Here is a 19,717-nt window from a genome sequence, read left to right as displayed (position 1 = left end):
AGATTTCCTCCGGAATCGCCGGAGGTGGCCATCATTACATGAATGACTATACTCTAGTTTGAGAAAATGATAGTCTTCGTATTGGCTCAAAATCTTCACCGAAGAATCCCTGAAGACTCCTTGAAGATTCTTTCTTCAGCTGAATTGGACCCCTGGGCCCCACAAAAAAAAAAAAAAAACCCCCCTTACAAAAAGATTTCCTCCGGAAATCGCCGGAGGTAGCCATCATTACATGAATGACTATGCTCTAGTTTGAGAAAATGATAGTCTTCGTATTGGCTCCAAAATCTTCACCGAAGAATCCCTGAAGACTCCTTGAAGATTCTTTCTTCAGCTGAACTGGACCCCTGGGCCCCACAAAAAAAAAAAAAAAAAAACCCCCCTACCAAAGATTTCCTCCGGAATCGCCGGAGGTAGCCATCATTACATGAATGACTATGCTCTAGTTTGAGAAAATGATAGTCTTCGTATTGGCTCCAAAATCTTCACCGAAGAATCCCTGAAGACTCCTTGAAGATTCTTTCTTCAGCTGAACTGGACCCCTGGGCCCCACAAAAAAAAAAAAAAAAAGTTTTAAAAATGATAGTCTTCATATTGGCTCAAAATCCTCACCCCTTACAAAGATTTCCTCCGGAATCGCATTTTTCAATTTCAGGTAATTTCATCATTACATGAATGACTATGCTCTAGTTTGAGAAAATGATAGTCTTCGTATTGGCGCCAAAATCTTCACCGAAGAATCCCTGAAGACTCCTTGAAGATTCTTTCTTCAGCTGAATTGGACCCCTGGGCCCCACAAAAAAAAAAAAAAAAAAAAAAGGACCCCTTACCAAAGATTTCCTCCGGAATCGCCGGAGGTGGCCATCATTACATGAATGACTATGCTCTAGTTTGAGAAAATGATAGTCTTCGTATTGGCTCCAAAATCTTCACCGAAGAATCCCTGAAGACTCCTTGAAGATTCTTTCTTCAGCTGAACTGGACCCCTGGGCCCCACAAAAAAAAAAAAAAAAAAAAAGGACCCTTACAAAGATTTCCTCCGGAATCGCCGGAGGTAGCCATCATTACATGAATGACTATGCTCTAGTTTGAGAAAATGATAGTCTTCGTATTGGCTCCAAAATCTTCACCGAAGAATCCCTGAAGACTCCTTGAAGATTCTTTCTTCAGCTGAATTGGACCCCTGGGCCCCAAAAAAAAAAAAAAAAAAAAAAAGGACCCCTTACCAAGATTTCCTCCGGAATCGCCGGAGGTAGCCATCATTACATGAATGACTATGCTCTAGTTTGAGAAAATAGTCTTCGTATTGGCTCCAAAATCTTCACCGAAGAATCCCTGAAGACTCCTTGAAGATTCTTTCTTCAGCTGAACTGGACCCCTGGGCCCCACAAAAAAAAAAAAAAAAAAAAAGGACCCCTTACCAAAGATTTCCTCCGGAATCGCCGGAGGTGGCCATCATTACATGAATGACTATGCTCTAGTTTGAGAAAATGATAGTCTTCGTATTGGCTCCAAAATCTTCACCGAAGAATCCCTGAAGACTCCTTGAAGATTCTTTCTTCAGCTGAACTGGACCCCTGGGCCCCACAAAAAAAAAAAAAACCCCCCTTACAAAAGATTTCCTCCGGAATCGCCGGAGGTAGCCATCATTACATGAATGACTATGCTCTAGTTTGAGAAAATGATAGTCTTCGTATTGGCTCCAAAATCTTCACCGAAGAATCCTGAAGACTCCTTGAAGATTCTTTCTTCAGCTGAATTGGACCCCTGGGCCCCACAAAAAAAAAAAAAAAAAAAAAGGACCCCTTACCAAAGATTTCCTCCGGAATCGCGGGGTAGCCATCATTACATGAATGACTATGCTCTAGTTTGAGAAAATGATAGTCTTCGTATTGGCTCCAAAATCTTCACCGAAAGAATCCCTGAAGACTCCTTGAAGATTCTTTCTTCAGCTGAACTGGACCCCTGGGCCCCACAAAAAAAAAAAAAAAAAAGGACCCTTACCAAAGATTTCCTCCGGAATCGCCGGAGGTAGCCATCATTACATGAATGACTATGCTCTAGTTTGAGAAAATGATAGTCTTCGTATTGGCTCCAAAATCTTCACCGAGAAATCCCTGAAGACTCCTTGAAGATTCTTTCTTCAGCTGAATTGGACCCCTGGGCCCCAAAAAAAAAAAAAAAAAAAAAGGACCCCTTACAAAGATTTCCTCCGGAATCGCGGAGGTGGCCATCATTACATGAATGACTATGCTCTAGTTTGAGAAAATGATAGTCTTCATATTGGCTCCAAAATCTTCACCGAAGAATCCCTGAAGACTCCTTGAAGATTCTTTCTTCAGCTGAACTGGACCCCTAACCCCAAAAAAAAAAAAAAAAAAAGGACCCCTTTTTCAAAGATTTCCTCCGGAATCGCCATTAAATGGCCATCATTACATGAATGACTATGCTCTAGTTTGAGAAAATGATAGTCTTCGTATTGGCTCCAAAATCTTCACCGAAGAATCCCTGAAGACTCCTTGAAGATTCTTTCTTCAGCTGAATTGGACCCCTGGGCCCCAAAAAAAAAAAAAAAAAAAAAAAGGACCCCTTACCAAAGATTTCCTCCGGAATCGCCGGAGGTAGCCATCATTACATGAATGACTATGCTCTAGTTTGAGAAAATGATAGTCTTCGTATTGGCTCCAAATCTTCACCGAAGAATCCCTGAAGACTCCTTGAAGATTCTTTCTTCAGCTGAACTGGACCCCTGGGCCCCACAAAAAAAAAAAAAAAAAAAAAAAAGGACCCCTTACCAAAGATTTCCTCCGGAATCGCCGGAGGTGGCCATCATTACATGAATGACTATGCTCTAGTTTGAGAAAATGATAGTCTTCGTATTGGCTCCAAAATCTTCACCGAAGAATCCCTGAAGACTCCTTGAAGATTCTTTCTTCAGCTGAATTGGACCCCTGGGCCCCACAAAAAAAAAAAAAAAGGACCCCTTACCAAAGATTTCCTCCGGAATCGCCGGAGGTAGCCATCATTACATGAATGACTATGCTCTAGTTTGAGAAAATGATAGTCTTCGTATTGGCTCCAAAATCTTCACCGAAGAATCCCTGAAGACTCCTTGAAGATTCTTTCTTCAGCTGAATTGGACCCCTGGGCCCCACAAAAAAAAAAAAAAAAAAAAAGGACCCCTTACCAAAGATTTCCTCCGGAATCGCGGAGGTAGCCATCATTACATGAATGACTATGCTCTAGTTTGAGAAAATGATAGTCTTCGTATTGGCTCAAAATCTTCACCGAAGAATCCCTGAAGACTCCTTGAAGATTCTTTCTTCAGCTGAACTGGACCCCTGGGCCCCACAAAAAAAAAAAAAAAAAAAAAGGACCCCTTACCAAAGATTTCCTCCGGAATCGCCGGAGGTAGCCATCATTACATGAATGACTATGCTCTAGTTTGAAAAAATGATAGTCTTCGTATTGGCTCCAAAATCTTCACCGAAGAATCCCTGAAGACTCCTTGAAGATTCTTTCTTCAGCTGAATTGGACCCCTGGGCCCCACAAAAAAAAAAAAAAAAAAAAAAAGACCCCTTACCAAAGATTTCCTCCGGAATCGCCGGAGGTAGCCATCATTACATGAATGACTATGCTCTAGTTTGAGAAAATGATAGTCTTCGTATTGGCTCCAAAATCTTCACCGAAGAATCCTGAAGACTCCTTGAAGATTCTTTCTTCAGCTGAACTGGACCCCTGGGCCCCAAAAAAAAAAAAAAAAAAAAAATAGTCTTCACCCCAAAATCTTCACCAAAGATTTCCTCCGGAATCGCTTCAGCTGAGGTGGACCCCTGCCATCATTACATGAATGACTATGCTCTAGTTTGAGAAAATGATAGTCTTCGTATTGGCTCCAAAATCTTCACCGAAGAATCCCTGAAGACTCCTTGAAGATTCTTTCTTCAGCTGAACTGGACCCCTGGGCCCCAAAAAAAAAAAAAAAAAAAAAAAAGGACCCCTTACCAAAGATTTCCTCCGGAATCGCCGGAGGTAGCCATCATTACATGAATGACTATGCTCTAGTTTGAGAAAATGATAGTCTTCGTATTGGCTCCAAAATCTTCACCGAAGAATCCCTGAAGACTCCTTGAAGATTCTTTCTTCAGCTGAACTGGACCCCTGGGCCCCACAAAAAAAAAAAAAAAACCCCCCTTACCAAATTTCCTCCGGAATCGCCGGAGGTAGCCATCATTACATGAATGACTATGCTCTAGTTTGAGAAAATGATAGTCTTCGTATTGGCTCCAAAATCTTCACCGAAGAATCCCTGAAGACTCCTTGAAGATTCTTTCTTCAGCTGAACTGGACCCCTGGGCCCCACAAAAAAAAAAAAAAAAAAAAAAAAGGACCCCTTACAAAGATTTCCTCCGGAATCGCCGGAGGTGGCCATCATTACATGAATGACTATGCTCTAGTTTGAAAATGATAGTCTTCGTATTGGCTCCAAAATCTTCACCGAAGAATCCCTGAAGACTCCTTGAAGATTCTTTCTTCAGCTGAATTGGACCCCTGGGCCCCACAAAAAAAAAAAAAAAAAAAAAAAAAGGACCCCTTACCAAAGATTTCCTCCGGAATCGCGGAGGTAGCCATCATTACATGAATGACTATGCTCTAGTTTGAGAAAATGATAGTCTTCGTATTGGCTCCAAAATCTTCACCGAAGAATCCCTGAAGACTCCTTGAAGATTCTTTCTTCAGCTGAACTGGACCCCTGGGCCCCACAAAAAAAAAAAAAAAAAGGACCCCTTACAAAAGATTTCCTCCGGAATCGCGGAGGGTAGCCATCATTACATGAATGACTATGCTCTAGTTTGAGAAAATGATAGTCTTCGTATTGGCTCCAAAATCTTCACCGAAGAATCCCTGAAGACTCCTTGAAGATTCTTTCTTCAGCTGAATGGACCCTGGGCCCCCAAAAAAAAAAAACAAAACCCCTTACAAAGATTTCCTCCGGAATCGCCGGAGGTAGCCATCATTACATGAATGACTATGCTCTAGTTTGAGAAAATGATAGTCTTCGTATTGGCGCCAAAATCTTCACCGAAGAATCCCTGAAGACTCCTTGAAGATTCTTTCTTCAGCTGAACTGGACCCCTGGGCCCCACAAAAAAAAAAAAAAAAAAAAGGACCCCTTACCAAAGATTTCCTCCGGAATCGCCGGAGGTGGCCATCATTACATGAATGACTATGCTCTAGTTTGAGAAAATGATAGTCTTCGTATTGGCTCCAAAATCTTCACCGAAGAATCCCTGAAGACTCCTTGAAGATTCTTTCTTCAGCTGAACTGGACCCCTGGGCCCCAAAAAAAAAAAAAAAAAAAAAAAAAGGACCCCTTACCAAAGATTTCCTCCGGAATCGCCGGAGTAGCCATCATTACATGAATGACTATGCTCTAGTTTGAGAAAATGATAGTCTTCGTATTGGCTCCAAAATCTTCACCGAAGAATCCCTGAAGACTCCTTGAAGATTCTTTCTTCAGCTGAACTGGACCCCTGGGCCCCACAAAAAAAAAAAAAAAAAAAAAGGACCCCTTACCAAAGATTTCCTCCGGAATCGCCGGAGGTGGCCATCATTACATGAATGACTATGCTCTAGTTTGAAAAATGATAGTCTTCGTATTGGCTCCAAAATCTTCACCGAAGAATCCCTGAAGACTCCTTGAAGATTCTTTCTTCAGCTGAACTGGACCCCTGGGCCCCAAAAAAAAAAAAAAAAAAAGGACCCTTACAAAGATTTCCTCCGGAATCGCCGGAGGTAGCCATCATTACATGAATGACTATGCTCTAGTTTGAGAAAATGATAGTCTTCGTATTGGCTCCAAAATCTTCACCGAAGAATCCCTGAAGACTCCTTGAAGATTCTTTCTTCAGCTGAATTGGACCCCTGGGCCCCAAAAAAAAAAAAAAAAAAGGACCCTTACAAAAGATTTCCTCCGGAATCGCCGGAGGTAGCCATCATTACATGAATGACTATGCTCTAGTTTGAGAAAATGATAGTCTTCGTATTGGCTCCAAAATCTTCACCGAAGAATCCCTGAAGACTCCTTGAAGATTCTTTCTTCAGCTGAACTGGACCCCTGGGCCCCACAAAAAAAAAAAAAAAAAGGACCCCTTACCAAAGATTTCCTCCGGAATCGCCGGAGGTAGCCATCATTACATGAATGACTATGCTCTAGTTTGAGAAAATGATAGTCTTCGTATTGGCTCCAAAATATTCACCGAAGAATCCCTGAAGACTCCTTGAAGATTCTTTCTTCAGCTGAATTGGACCCCTGGGCCCCACAAAAAAAAAAAAAAAAAAAAAAGGACCCCTTACCAAAGATTTCCTCCGGAATCGCCGGAGGTAGCCATCATTACATGAATGACTATGCTCTAGTTTGAGAAAATGATAGTCTTCGTATTTGGCTCAAAATCTTCACCGAAGAATCCCTGAAGACTCCTTGAAGATTCTTTCTTCAGCTGAACTGGACCCCTGGGCCCCACAAAAAAAAAAAAAAAAAAAGGACCCCTTACAAAGATTTCCTCCGGAATCGCCGGAGGTAGCCATCATTACATGAATGACTATGCTCTAGTTTGAAAAAATAGTCTTCGTATTGGCTCCAAAATCTTCACCGAAGAATCCTGAAGACTCCTTGAAGATTCTTTCTTCAGCTGAACTGGACCCCTGGGCCCCAAAAAAAAAAAAAACAAAAAGGACCCCTTACCAAAAGATTTCCTCCGGAATCGCCGGAGGTAGCCATCATTACATGAATGACTATGCTCTAGTTTGAAAAAATGATAGTCTTCGTATTGGCTCCAAAATCTTCACCGAAGAATCCCTGAAGACTCCTTGAAGATTCTTTCTTCAGCTGAACTGGACCCCTGGGCCCCAAAAAAAAAAAAAAAAAAAAAAGGACCCCTTACCAAAGATTTCCTCCGGAATCGCCGGAGGTGGCCATCATTACATGAATGACTATGCTCTAGTTTGAGAAAATGATAGTCTTCGTATTGGCTCCAAAATCTTCACCGAAGAATCCCTGAAGACTCCTTGAAGATTCTTTCTTCAGCTGAATTGGACCCCTGGGCCCCACAAAAAAAAAAAAAAAAAAAGGACCCCTTACAAAAGATTTCCTCCAGATCGCCGGAGGTAGCCATCATTACATGAATGACTATGCTCTAGTTTGAGAAAATGATAGTCTTCGTATTGGCTCCAAAATCTTCACCGAAGAATCCCTGAAGACTCCTTGAAGATTCTTTCTTCAGCTGAACTGGACCCCTGGGCCCCACAAAAAAAAAAAGGACCCCTTACCAAAGATTTCCTCCGGAATCGCCGGAGGTAGCCATCATTACATGAATGACTATGCTCTAGTTTGAGAAAATGATAGTCTTCGTATTGGCTCCAAAATCTTCACCGAAGAATCCCTGAAGACTCCTTGAAGATTCTTTCTTCAGCTGAATTGGACCCCTGGGCCCCAAAAAAAAAAAAAAAAAAGGACCCTTACAAAGATTTCCTCCGGAATCGCCGGACATGAATGACCCTCTAGTTTGAGAAAATGATTTCTTCCGGCTCCAAAATCTTCACCGGAATCCCTGAAGACTCCTTGAAGATTCTTTCTTCAGCTGTATAACCATTTCCTCATTACATGAATGACTATGCTCTAGTTTGAGAAAATGATAGTCTTCGTATTGGCTCAAAATCTTCACCGAAGAATCCCTGAAGACTCCTTGAAGATTCTTTCTTCAGCTGAATTGGACCCCTGGGCCCCAAAAAAAAAAAAAAAAAAAAAAAAAACCCCTTACCAAAGATTTCCTCCGGAATCGCCGGAGGTAGCCATCATTACATGAATGACTATGCTCTAGTTTGAGAAAATGATAGTCTTCGTATTGGCTCCAAAATCTTCACCGAAGAATCCCTGAAGACTCCTTGAAGATTCTTTCTTCAGCTGAACTGGACCCCTGGGCCCCACAAAAAAAAAAAAAAAAAAAAGGACCCCTTACAAAGATTTCCTCCGGAATCGCCGGAGGTAGCCATCATTACATGAATGACTATGCTCTAGTTTGAGAAAATGATAGTCTTCGTATTGGCTCCAAAATCTTCACCGAAAGAATCCCTGAAGACTCCTTGAAGATTCTTTCTTCAGCTGAACTGGACCCCTGGGCCCCAAAAAAAAAAAAAAAAAAAAGGACCCCCTTACCAAAGATTTCCTCCGGAATCGCCGGAGGTAGCCATCATTACATGAATGACTATGCTCTAGTTTGAGAAAATGATAGTCTTCGTATTGGCTCCAAAATCTTCACCGAAGAATCCCTGAAGACTCCTTGAAGATTCTTTCTTCAGCTGAACTGGACCCCTGGCCCCAAAAAAAAAAAAAAAAAAAAAAAGGACCCCTTACCAAAGATTTCCTCCGGAATCGCCGGAGGTAGCCATCATTACATGAATGACTATGCTCTAGTTTGAAAAATGATAGTCTTCGTATTGGCTCCAAAATCTTCACCGAAGAATCCTGAAGACTCCTTGAAGATTCTTTCTTCAGCTGAACTGGACCCCTGGGCCCCACAAAAAAAAAAAAAAAAACCCCCCTTACCAAAGATTTCCTCCGGAATCGCCGGAGGTAGCCATCATTACATGAATGACTATGCTCTAGTTTGAGAAAATGATAGTCTTCGTATTGGCTCCAAAATCTTCACCGAAGAATCCCTGAAGACTCCTTGAAGATTCTTTCTTCAGCTGAATTGGACCCCTGGGCCCCACAAAAAAAAAAAAAAAAAAAAGACCCCTTACAAAGATTTCCTCCGGAATCGCCGGAGGTAGCCATCATTACATGAATGACTATGCTCTAGTTTGAGAAAATGATAGTCTTCGTATTGGCTCCAAAATCTTCACCGAAGAATCCCTGAAGACTCCTTGAAGATTCTTTCTTCAGCTGAACTGGACCCTGGGCCCCAAAAAAAAAAAAAAAAAAAAAAAAACCCCTTACCAAAGATTTCCTCCGGAATCGCGGAGGTAGCCATCATTACATGAATGACTATGCTCTAGTTTGAGAAAATGATAGTCTTCGTATTGGCTCCAAAATCTTCACCGAAGAATCCCTGAAGACTCCTTGAAGATTCTTTCTTCAGCTGAACTGGACCCCTGGGCCCCACAAAAAAAAAAAAAAAAAAAAAAAAAGGACCCCTTACCAAAGATTTCCTCCGGAATCGCCGGAGGTAGCCATCATTACATGAATGACTATGCTCTAGTTTGAGAAAATGATAGTCTTCGTATTGGCTCAAAATCTTCACCGAAGAATCCCTGAAGACTCCTTGAAGATTCTTTCTTCAGCTGAACTGGACCCCTGGGCCCCACAAAAAAAAAAAAAAAAAAAAAAGGACCCCTTACAAAGATTTCCTCCGGAATCGCCGGAGGTAGCCATCATTACATGAATGACTATGCTCTAGTTTGAGAAAATGATAGTCTTCGTATTGGCTCCAAATCTTCACCGAAGAATCCCTGAAGACTCCTTGAAGATTCTTTCTTCAGCTGAACTGGACCCCTGGGCCCCACAAAAAAAAAAAAAAAAAAAAGGACCCCTTACCAAGATTTCCTCCGGAATCGCCGGAGGTAGCCATCATTACATGAATGACTATGCTCTAGTTTGAGAAAATGATAGTCTTCGTATTGGCTCCAAAATCTTCACCGAAGAATCCCTGAAGACTCCTTGAAGATTCTTTCTTCAGCTGAATTGGACCCCTGGGCCCCACAAAAAAAAAAAAAAAAAAAAAAAAAGGACCCCTTACCAAAGATTTCCTCCGGAATCGCCGGAGGTAGCCATCATTACATGAATGACTATGCTCTAGTTTGAGAAAATGATAGTCTTCGTATTGGCTCCAAAATCTTCACCGAAGAATCCCTGAAGACTCCTTGAAGATTCTTTCTTCAGCTGAACTGGACCCCTGGGCCCCAAAAAAAAAAAAAAAAAAAAAAAAAGGACCCCTTACCAAAGATTTCCTCCGGAATCGCCGGAGGTAGCCATCATTACATGAATGACTATGCTCTAGTTTGAAAAATGATAGTCTTCGTATTGGCTCCAAAATCTTCACCGAAGAATCCCTGAAGACTCCTTGAAGATTCTTTCTTCAGCTGAACTGGACCCCTGGGCCCCAAAAAAAAAAAAAAAAAAAAAAAAAAGACCCCTTACCAAAGATTTCCTCCGGAATCGCCGGAGGTAGCCATCATTACATGAATGACTATGCTCTAGTTTGAGAAAATGATAGTCTTCGTATTGGCTCCAAAATCTTCACCGAAGAATCCCTGAAGACTCCTTGAAGATTCTTTCTTCAGCTGAACTGGACCCCTGGGCCCCAAAAAAAAAAAAAAAAAAAAAAAACCCCCTTACCAAAGATTTCCTCCGGAATCGCCGGAGGTAGCCATCATTACATGAATGACTATGCTCTAGTTTGAGAAAATGATAGTCTTCGTATTGGCATTTTCAAATCTTCACCGAAGAATCCCTGAAGACTCCTTGAAGATTCTTTCTTCAGCTGAATTGGACCCCTGGGCCCTTTCTTCAAAAAAAAAAAAAAAAAAAAAGGACCCTTACAAAAGATTTCCTCCGGAATCGCCGGAGGTAGCCATCATTACATGAATGACTATGCTCTAGTTTGAGAAAATGATAGTCTTCGTATTGGCTCCAAAATCTTCACCGAAGAATCCCTGAAGACTCCTTGAAGATTCTTTCTTCAGCTGAACTGGACCCCTGGGCCCCACAAAAAAAAAAAAAAAAAAAAAAAGGACCCCTTACCAAAGATTTCCTCCGGAATCGCCGGAGGTAGCCATCATTACATGAATGACTATGCTCTAGTTTGAGAAAATGATAGTCTTCGTATTGGCTCCAAAATCTTCACCGAAGAATCCCTGAAGACTCCTTGAAGATTCTTTCTTCAGCTGAACTGGACCCCTGGGCCCCAAAAAAAAAAAAAAAAAAAAAAAAAGGACCCCTTACAAAGATTTCCTCCGGAATCGCCGGAGGTAGCCATCATTACATGAATGACTATGCTCTAGTTTGAGAATGATAGTCTTCGTATTGGCTCCAAAATCTTCACCGAAGAAATCCTGAAGACTCCTTGAAGATTCTTTCTTCAGCTGAACTGGACCCCTGGGCCCCAAAAAAAAAAAAAAAAAAAAAGGACCCCTTACAAAGATTTCCTCCGGAATCGCCGGAGGTAGCCATCATTACATGAATGACTATGCTCTAGTTTGAGAAAATGATAGTCTTCGTATTGGCTCCAAAATCTTCACCGAAGAATCCCTGAAGACTCCTTGAAGATTCTTTCTTCAGCTGAATTGGACCCCTGGGCCCCAAAAAAAAAAAAAAAAAAAAAAAAAAGGACCCCTTACCAAAGATTTCCTCCGGAATCGCGGAGGTAGCCATCATTACATGAATGACTATGCTCTAGTTTGAGAAAATGATAGTCTTCGTATTGGCTCCAAAATCTTCACCGAAGAATCCCTGAAGACTCCTTGAAGATTCTTTCTTCAGCTGAATTGGACCCTGGGCCCCACAAAAAAAAAAAAAAAAAAAACCCCTTACCAAAGATTTCCTCCGGAATCGCCGGAGGTAGCCATCATTACATGAATGACTATGCTCTAGTTTGAGAAAATGATAGTCTTCGTATTGGCTCCAAAATCTTCACCGAAGAATCCCTGAAGACTCCTTGAAGATTCTTTCTTCAGCTGAACTGGACCCCTGGGCCCCACAAAAAAAAAAAAAAAAAAGGACCCCTTACCAAAGATTTCCTCCGGAATCGCAGGAGGTAGCCATCATTACATGAATGACTATGCTCTAGTTTGAGAAAATGATAGTCTTCGTATTGGCTCCAAAATCTTCACCGAAGAATCCCTGAAGACTCCTTGAAGATTCTTTCTTCAGCTGAATTGGACCCCTGGGCCCCACAAAAAAAAAAAAAAAAACCCCCTTACAAAAGATTTCCTCCGGAATCGCCGGTAGCCATCATTACATGAATGACTATGCTCTAGTTTGAGAAAATGATAGTCTTCGTATTGGCTCCAAAATCTTCACCGAAGAATCCCTGAAGACTCCTTGAAGATTCTTTCTTCAGCTGAACTGGACCCCTGGGCCCCAAAAAAAAAAAAAAAAAAAAAAAAGGACCCCTTACCAAAGATTTCCTCCGGAATCGCCGGAGGTAGCCATCATTACATGAATGACTATGCTCTAGTTTGAGAAAATGATAGTCTTCGTATTGGCTCAAAATCTTCACCGAAGAATCCCTGAAGACTCCTTGAAGATTCTTTCTTCAGCTGAACTGGACCCCTGGGCCCCAAAAAAAAAAAAAAAAAAAAGGACCCCTTACAAAGATTTCCTCCGGAATCGCCGGAGGTAGCCATCATTACATGAATGACTATGCTCTAGTTTGAGAAAATGATAGTCTTCGTATTGGCTCCAAAATCTTCACCGAAATCCCTGAAGACTCCTTGAAGATTCTTTCTTCAGCTGAACTGGACCCCTGGGCCCCACAAAAAAAAAAAAAAAAAAAAGGACCCCTTACCAAGATTTCCTCCGGAATCGCCGGAGGTAGCCATCATTACATGAATGACTATGCTCTAGTTTGAGAAAATGATAGTCTTCGTATTGGCTCCAAAATCTTCACGAAGAATCCCTGAAGACTCCTTGAAGATTCTTTCTTCAGCTGAACTGGACCCCTGGGCCCCACAAAAAAAAAAAAAAAAAAAAATAGGACCCCTTACCAAGATTTCCTCCGGAATCGCCGGAGGTGGCCATCATTACATGAATGACTATGCTCTAGTTTGAGAAAATGATAGTCTTCGTATTGGCTCCAAAATCTTCACCGAAGAATCCCTGAAGACTCCTTGAAGATTCTTTCTTCAGCTGAATTGGACCCCTGGGCCCCAAAAAAAAAAAAAAAAAAAAGGACCCCTTACCAAAGATTTCCTCCGGAATCGCGGAGGTGGCCATCATTACATGAATGACTATGCTCTAGTTTGAGAAAATGATAGTCTTCGTATTGGCTCCAAAATCTTCACCGAAGAATCCCTGAAGACTCCTTGAAGATTCTTTCTTCAGCTGAACTGGACCCCTGGGCCCCAAAAAAAAAAAAAATTTCCCTTACCAAAGATTTCCTCCGGAATCGCCGGAGGTAGCCATCATTACATGAATGACTATGCTCTAGTTTGAGAAAATGATAGTCTTCGTATTGGCTCCAAAATCTTCACCGAAGAATCCCTGAAGACTCCTTGAAGATTCTTTCTTCAGCTGAATTGGACCCCTGGGCCCCACAAAAAAAAAAAAAAAAAAAAAAAGGACCCCTTACCAAAGATTTCCTCCGGAATCGCCGGAGGTAGCCATCATTACATGAATGACTATGCTCTAGTTTGAGAAAATGATAGTCTTCGTATTGGCTCCAAAATCTTCACCGAAGAATCCCTGAAGACTCCTTGAAGATTCTTTCTTCAGCTGAACTGGACCCCTGGGCCCCACAAAAAAAAAAAAAAAAAAAAAAACCCCTTACCAAAGATTTCCTCCGGAATCGCCGGAGGTAGCCATCATTACATGAATGACTATGCTCTAGTTTGAGAAAATGATAGTCTTCGTATTGGCTCCAAAATCTTCACCGAAGAATCCCTGAAGACTCCTTGAAGATTCTTTCTTCAGCTGAACTGGACCCCTGGGCCCCACAAAAAAAAAAAAAAAAAAAAAAAGGACCCCTTACCAAAGATTTCCTCCGGAATCGCCGGAGGTAGCCATCATTACATGAATGACTATGCTCTAGTTTGAGAAAATGATAGTCTTCGTATTGGCTCCAAAATCTTCACCGAAGAATCCCTGAAGACTCCTTGAAGATTCTTTCTTCAGCTGAATTGGACCCCTGGGCCCCAAAAAAAAAAAAAAAAAAAGGACCCCTTACAAAGATTTCCTCCGGAATCGCCGGAGGTGGCCATCATTACATGAATGACTATGCTCTAGTTTGAAAAATGATAGTCTTCGTATTGGCTCCAAAATCTTCACCAAAGAATCCCTGAAGACTCCTTGAAGATTCTTTCTTCAGCTGAACTGGACCCCTGGGCCCCAAAAAAAAAAAAAAAAAAAACCCCCCTTACAAAGATTTCCTCCGGAATCGCCGGAGGTAGCCATCATTACATGAATGACTATGCTCTAGTTTGAGAAAATGATAGTCTTCGTATTGGCTCCAAAATCTTCACCGAAGAATCCTGAAGACTCCTTGAAGATTCTTTCTTCAGCTGAATTGGACCCCTGGGCCCCCCCAAAAAAAAAAAAAAAAAAAAGGACCCCTTACAAAGATTTCCTCCGGAATCGCCGGAGGTGGCCATCATTACATGAATGACTATGCTCTAGTTTGAGAAAATGATAGTCTTCGTATTGGCTCAAAAATCTTCACCGAAGAATCCCTGAACTCCTTGATTCTTTTTCTTCAGCTGAACTGGACCCCTGGGCCCCACAAAAAAAAAAAAAAAAAAAGGACCCCTTACCAAAGATTTCCTCCGGAATCGCGGAGGTAGCCATCATTACATGAATGACTATGCTCTAGTTTGAGAAAATGATAGTCTTCGTATTGGCTCCAAAATCTTCACCGAAGAATCCCTGAAGACTCCTTGAAGATTCTTTCTTCAGCTGAACTGGACCCCTGGGCCCCAAAAAAAAAAAAAAAAAAAAAAGGACCCCTTACAAAGATTTCCTCCGGAATCGCCGGAGGTGGCCATCATTACATGAATGACTATGCTCTAGTTTGAGAAAATGATAGTCTTCGTATTGGCGCAAAAATCTTCACCGAAGAATCCCTGAAGACTCCTTGAAGATTCTTTCTTCAGCTGAATTGGACCCCTGGGCCCCACAAAAAAAAAAAATAAAAAAGGACCCCTTACCAAAGATTTCCTCCGGAATCGCCGGAGGTAGCCATCATTACATGAATGACTATGCTCTAGTTTGAGAAAATGATAGTCTTCGTATTGGCTCCAAAATCTTCACCGAGAATCCTGAAGACTCCTTGAAGATTCTTTCTTCAGCTGAACTGGACCCCTGGGCCCCACAAAAAAAAAAAAAAAAATGGACCCTTTTGAAAATGATTTCCTCCGGAATCGCCCCTGGAGAAGTTCTTTCTTCAGCCATCATTACATGAATGACTATGCTCTAGTTTGAGAAAATGATAGTCTTCTTCATATTGGCTCCAAAATCTTCACCGAAGAATCCCTGAAGACTCCTTGAAGATTCTTTCTTCAGCTGAATTGGACCCCTGGGCCCCACAAAAAAAAAAAAAAAAAAAAACCCCTTACCAAAGATTTCCTCCGGAATCGCCGGAGGTGGCCATCATTACATGAATGACTATGCTCTAGTTTGAGAAAATGATAGTCTTCGTATTGGCTCCAAAATCTTCACCGAAGAATCCCTGAAGACTCCTTGAAGATTCTTTCTTCAGCTGAACTGGACCCCTGGGCCCCACAAAAAAAAAAAAAAAAAAAAAAGACCCCCTTACCAAAGATTTCCTCCGGAATCGCCGAGGTGGCCATCATTACATGAATGACTATGCTCTAGTTTGAGAAAATGATAGTCTTCGTATTGGCTCCAAAATCTTCACCGAAGAATCCCTGAAGACTCCTTGAAGATTCTTTCTTCAGCTGAATTGGACCCCTGGGCCCCAAAAAAAAAAAAAAAAAGGACCCCTTACAAAAGATTTCCTCCGGAATCGCCGGAGGTAGCCATCATTACATGAATGACTATGCTCTAGTTTGAGAAAATGATAGTCTTCGTATTGGCTCCAAAATCTTCACCGAAGAATCCCTGAAGACTCCTTGAAGATTCTTTCTTCAGCTGAACTGGACCCCTGGGCCCCACAAAAAAAAAAAAAAAAAAAAAAGGACCCCTTACCAAAGATTTCCTCCGGAATCGCCGGAGGTAGCCATCATTACATGAATGACTATGCTCTAGTTTGAAAAATGATAGTCTTCGTATTGGCTCAAAATCTTCACCGAAGAATCCCTGAAGACTCCTTGAAGATTCTTTCTTCAGCTGAATTGGACCCCTGGGCCCCAAAAAAAAAAAAAAAAACCCCCTACCAAAGATTTCCTCCGGAATCGCCGGAGGTAGCCATCATTACATGAATGACTATGCTCTAGTTTGAGAAAATGATAGTCTTCGTATTGGCTCCAAAATCTTCACCGAAGAATCCCTGAAGACTCCTTGAAGATTCTTTCTTCAGCTGAACTGGACCCCTGGGCCCCAAAAAAAAAAAAAAAAAAAGGACCCCTTACCAAAGATTTCCTCCGGAATCGCCGAGGTAGCCATCATTACATGAATGACTATGCTCTAGTTTGAGAAAATGATAGTCTTCGTATTGGCTCCAAAATCTTCACCGAAGAATCCCTGAAGACTCCTTGAAGATTCTTTCTTCAGCTGAATTGGACCCCTGGGCCCCAAAAAAAAAAAAAAAAAACCCCTTACCAAAAATTTCCTCCGGAATCGCCGGAGGTAGCCATCATTACATGAATGACTATGCTCTAGTTTGAGAAAATGATAGTCTTCGTATTGGCTCCAAAATCTTCACCGAAGAATCCCTGAAGACTCCTTGAAGATTCTTTCTTCAGCTGAACTGGACCCCTGGGCCCCACAAAAAAAAAAAAAAAAAAAAAAGGACCCCTTACCAAAGATTTCCTCCGGAATCGCCGGAGGTAGCCATCATTACATGAATGACTATGCTCTAGTTTGAAAAATGATAGTCTTCGTATTGGCTCCAAAATCTTCACCGAGAATCCCTGAAGACTCCTTGAAGATTCTTTCTTCAGCTGAACTGGACCCCTGGGCCCCAAAAAAAAAAAAAAAAAAAAAAGACCCCTTACCAAAGATTTCCTCCGGAATCGCGGAGGTAGCCATCATTACATGAATGACTATGCTCTAGTTTGAGAAAATGATAGTCTTCGTATTGGCTCAAAAATCTTCACCGAAGAATCCCTGAAGACTCCTTGAAGATTCTTTCTTCAGCTGAATTGGACCCCTGGGCCCCACAAAAAAAAACAAAAAAGGACCCTTACAAAGATTTCCTCCGGAATCGCCGGAGGTAGCCATCATTACATGAATGACTATGCTCTAGTTTGAGAAAATGATAGTCTTCGTATTGGCTCCAAAATCTTCACCGAAGAATCCCTGAAGACTCCTTGAAGATTCTTTCTTCAGCTGAACTGGACCCCTGGGCCCCAAAAAAAAAAAAAAAAAAAAAAAAAAGGACCCCTTACCAAAGATTTCCTCCGGAATCGCCGGAGGTAGCCATCATTACATGAATGACTATGCTCTAGTTTGAGAAAATGATAGTCTTCGTATTGGCTCCAAAATCTTCACCGAGAATCCCTGAAGACTCCTTGAAGATTCTTTCTTCAGCTGAATTGGACCCCTGGGCCCCAAAAAAAAAAAAAAAAAAAAACTCCTTGAAGGACCCTTACAAAGATTTCCTCCGGAATCGCCGGAGGGTGCCATCATTACATGAATGACTATGCTCTAGTTTGAAAATGATAGTCTTCGTATTGGCTCCAAAATCTTCACCGAAGAATCCCTGAAGACTCCTTGAAGATTCTTTCTTCAGCTGAATTGGACCCCTGGGCCCCACAAAAAAAAATTTCAAGGACCCCTTTCTAAAAGATTTCCTCCGGAATCGCTGAGTAGCCATCATTACATGAATGACTATGCTCTAGTTTGAAAAATGATAGTCTTCGTATTGGCTCCAAAATCTTCACCGAAAATCCCTGAAGACTCCTTGAAGATTCTTTCTTCAGCTGAATTGGACCCCTGGGCCCCACAAAAAAAAAAAAAAAAAAAAAAGACCCCTTACCAAAGATTTCCTCCGGAATCGCCGGAGGTAGCCATCATTACATGAATGACTATGCTCTAGTTTGAGAAAATGATAGTCTTCGTATTGGCTCCAAAATCTTCACCGAAGAATCCTGAAGACTCCTTGAAGATTCTTTCTTCAGCTGAACTGGACCCCTGGGCCCACAAAAAAAAAAAAAAAAAAAAAGACCCCTTACCAAAGATTTCCTCCGGAATCGCCGGAGGTAGCCATCATTACATGAATGACTATGCTCTAGTTTGAGAAAATGATAGTCTTCGTATTGGCTCCAAAATCTTCACCGAAGAATCCTGAAGACTCCTTGAAGATTCTTTCTTCAGCTGAATTGGACCCCTGGGCCCCAAAAAAAAAAAAAAAAAAAAAAGGACCCCTTACCAAAGATTTCCTCCGGAATCGCCGGAGGTAGCCATCATTACATGAATGACTATGCTCTAGTTTGAGAAAATGATAGTCTTCGTATTGGCTCCAAAATCTTCACCGAAGAATCCCTGAAGACTCCTTGAAGATTCTTTCTTCAGCTGAATTGGACCCCTGGGCCCCACAAAAAAAAAAAAAAAAACCCCTTACCAAAGATTTCCTCCGGAATCGCCGGAGGTAGCCATCATTACATGAATGACTATGCTCTAGTTTGAGAAAATGATAGTCTTCGTATTGGCTCCAAAATCTTCACTGAAGAATCCTGAAGACTCCTTGAAGATTCTTTCTTCAGCTGAACTGGACCCCTGGGCCCCAAAAAAAAAAAAAAGGACCCCTTACAAAAGATTTCCTCCGGAATCGCCGGAGGTAGCCATCATTACATGAATGACTATGCTCTAGTTTGAGAAAATGATAGTCTTCGTATTGGCTCCAAAATCTTCACCGAAGAATCCCTGAAGACTCCTTGAAGATTCTTTCTTCAGCTGAATTGGACCCCTGGGCCCCAAAAAAAAAAAAAAAAAAGGACCCTTACCAAAGATTTCCTCCGGAATCGCCGGAGGTAGCCATCATTACATGAATGACTATGCTCTAGTTTGAGAAAATGATAGTCTTCGTATTGGCTCCAAAATCTTCACCGAAGAATCCCTGAAGACTCCTTGAAGATTCTTTCTTCAGCTGAATTGGACCCCTGGGCCCCACAAAAAAAAAAAAAAAAAAAAAGGACCCCTTACCAAAGATTTCCTCCGGAATCGCCGGAGGTGGCCATCATTACATGAATGACTATGCTCTAGTTTGAGAAAATGATAGTCTTCGTATTGGCTCCAAAATCTTCACCGAAGAATCCCTGAAGACTCCTTGAAGATTCTTTCTTCAGCTGAATTGGACCCCTGGGCCCCACAAAAAAAAAAAAAAAAAAGGACCCCTTACCAAAGATTTCCTCCAGAATCGCCGGAGGTAGCCATCATTACATGAATGACTATGCTCTAGTTTGAGAAAATGATAGTCTTCGTATTGGCGCCAAAATCTTCACCGAAGAATCCCTGAAGACTCCTTGAAGATTCTTTCTTCAGCTGAATTGGACCCCTGGGCCCCACAAAAAAAAAAAACCCCCCCTTACAAAGATTTCCTCCGGAATCGCCGGAGGTAACCATCATTACATGAAAAGGACCCCTTGCAAAGATTTCCTCCGGAATCGCCTAGGTGCCATCATTACATGAATGACTATGCTCTAGTTTGAGAAAATGATAGTCTTCGTATTGGCTCCAAAATCTTCACCGAAGAATCCCTGAAGACTCCTTGAAGATTCTTTCTTCAGCTGAACTGGACCCCTGGGCCCCAAAAAAAAAAAAAAACAAAAAGGACCCTTACAAAGATTTCCTCCGGAATGCAGAGGTGGAAGATCATTACATGA

This window comes from Macrobrachium rosenbergii, unplaced genomic scaffold, assembly GCF_040412425.1.
Source record: "Macrobrachium rosenbergii isolate ZJJX-2024 unplaced genomic scaffold, ASM4041242v1 13917, whole genome shotgun sequence".
NCBI lineage: Eukaryota > Metazoa > Arthropoda > Malacostraca > Decapoda > Palaemonidae > Macrobrachium > Macrobrachium rosenbergii.
The sequence above is the reverse complement of the archived record's forward strand: the minus strand, read 5'-3'. Positions refer to the sequence as shown.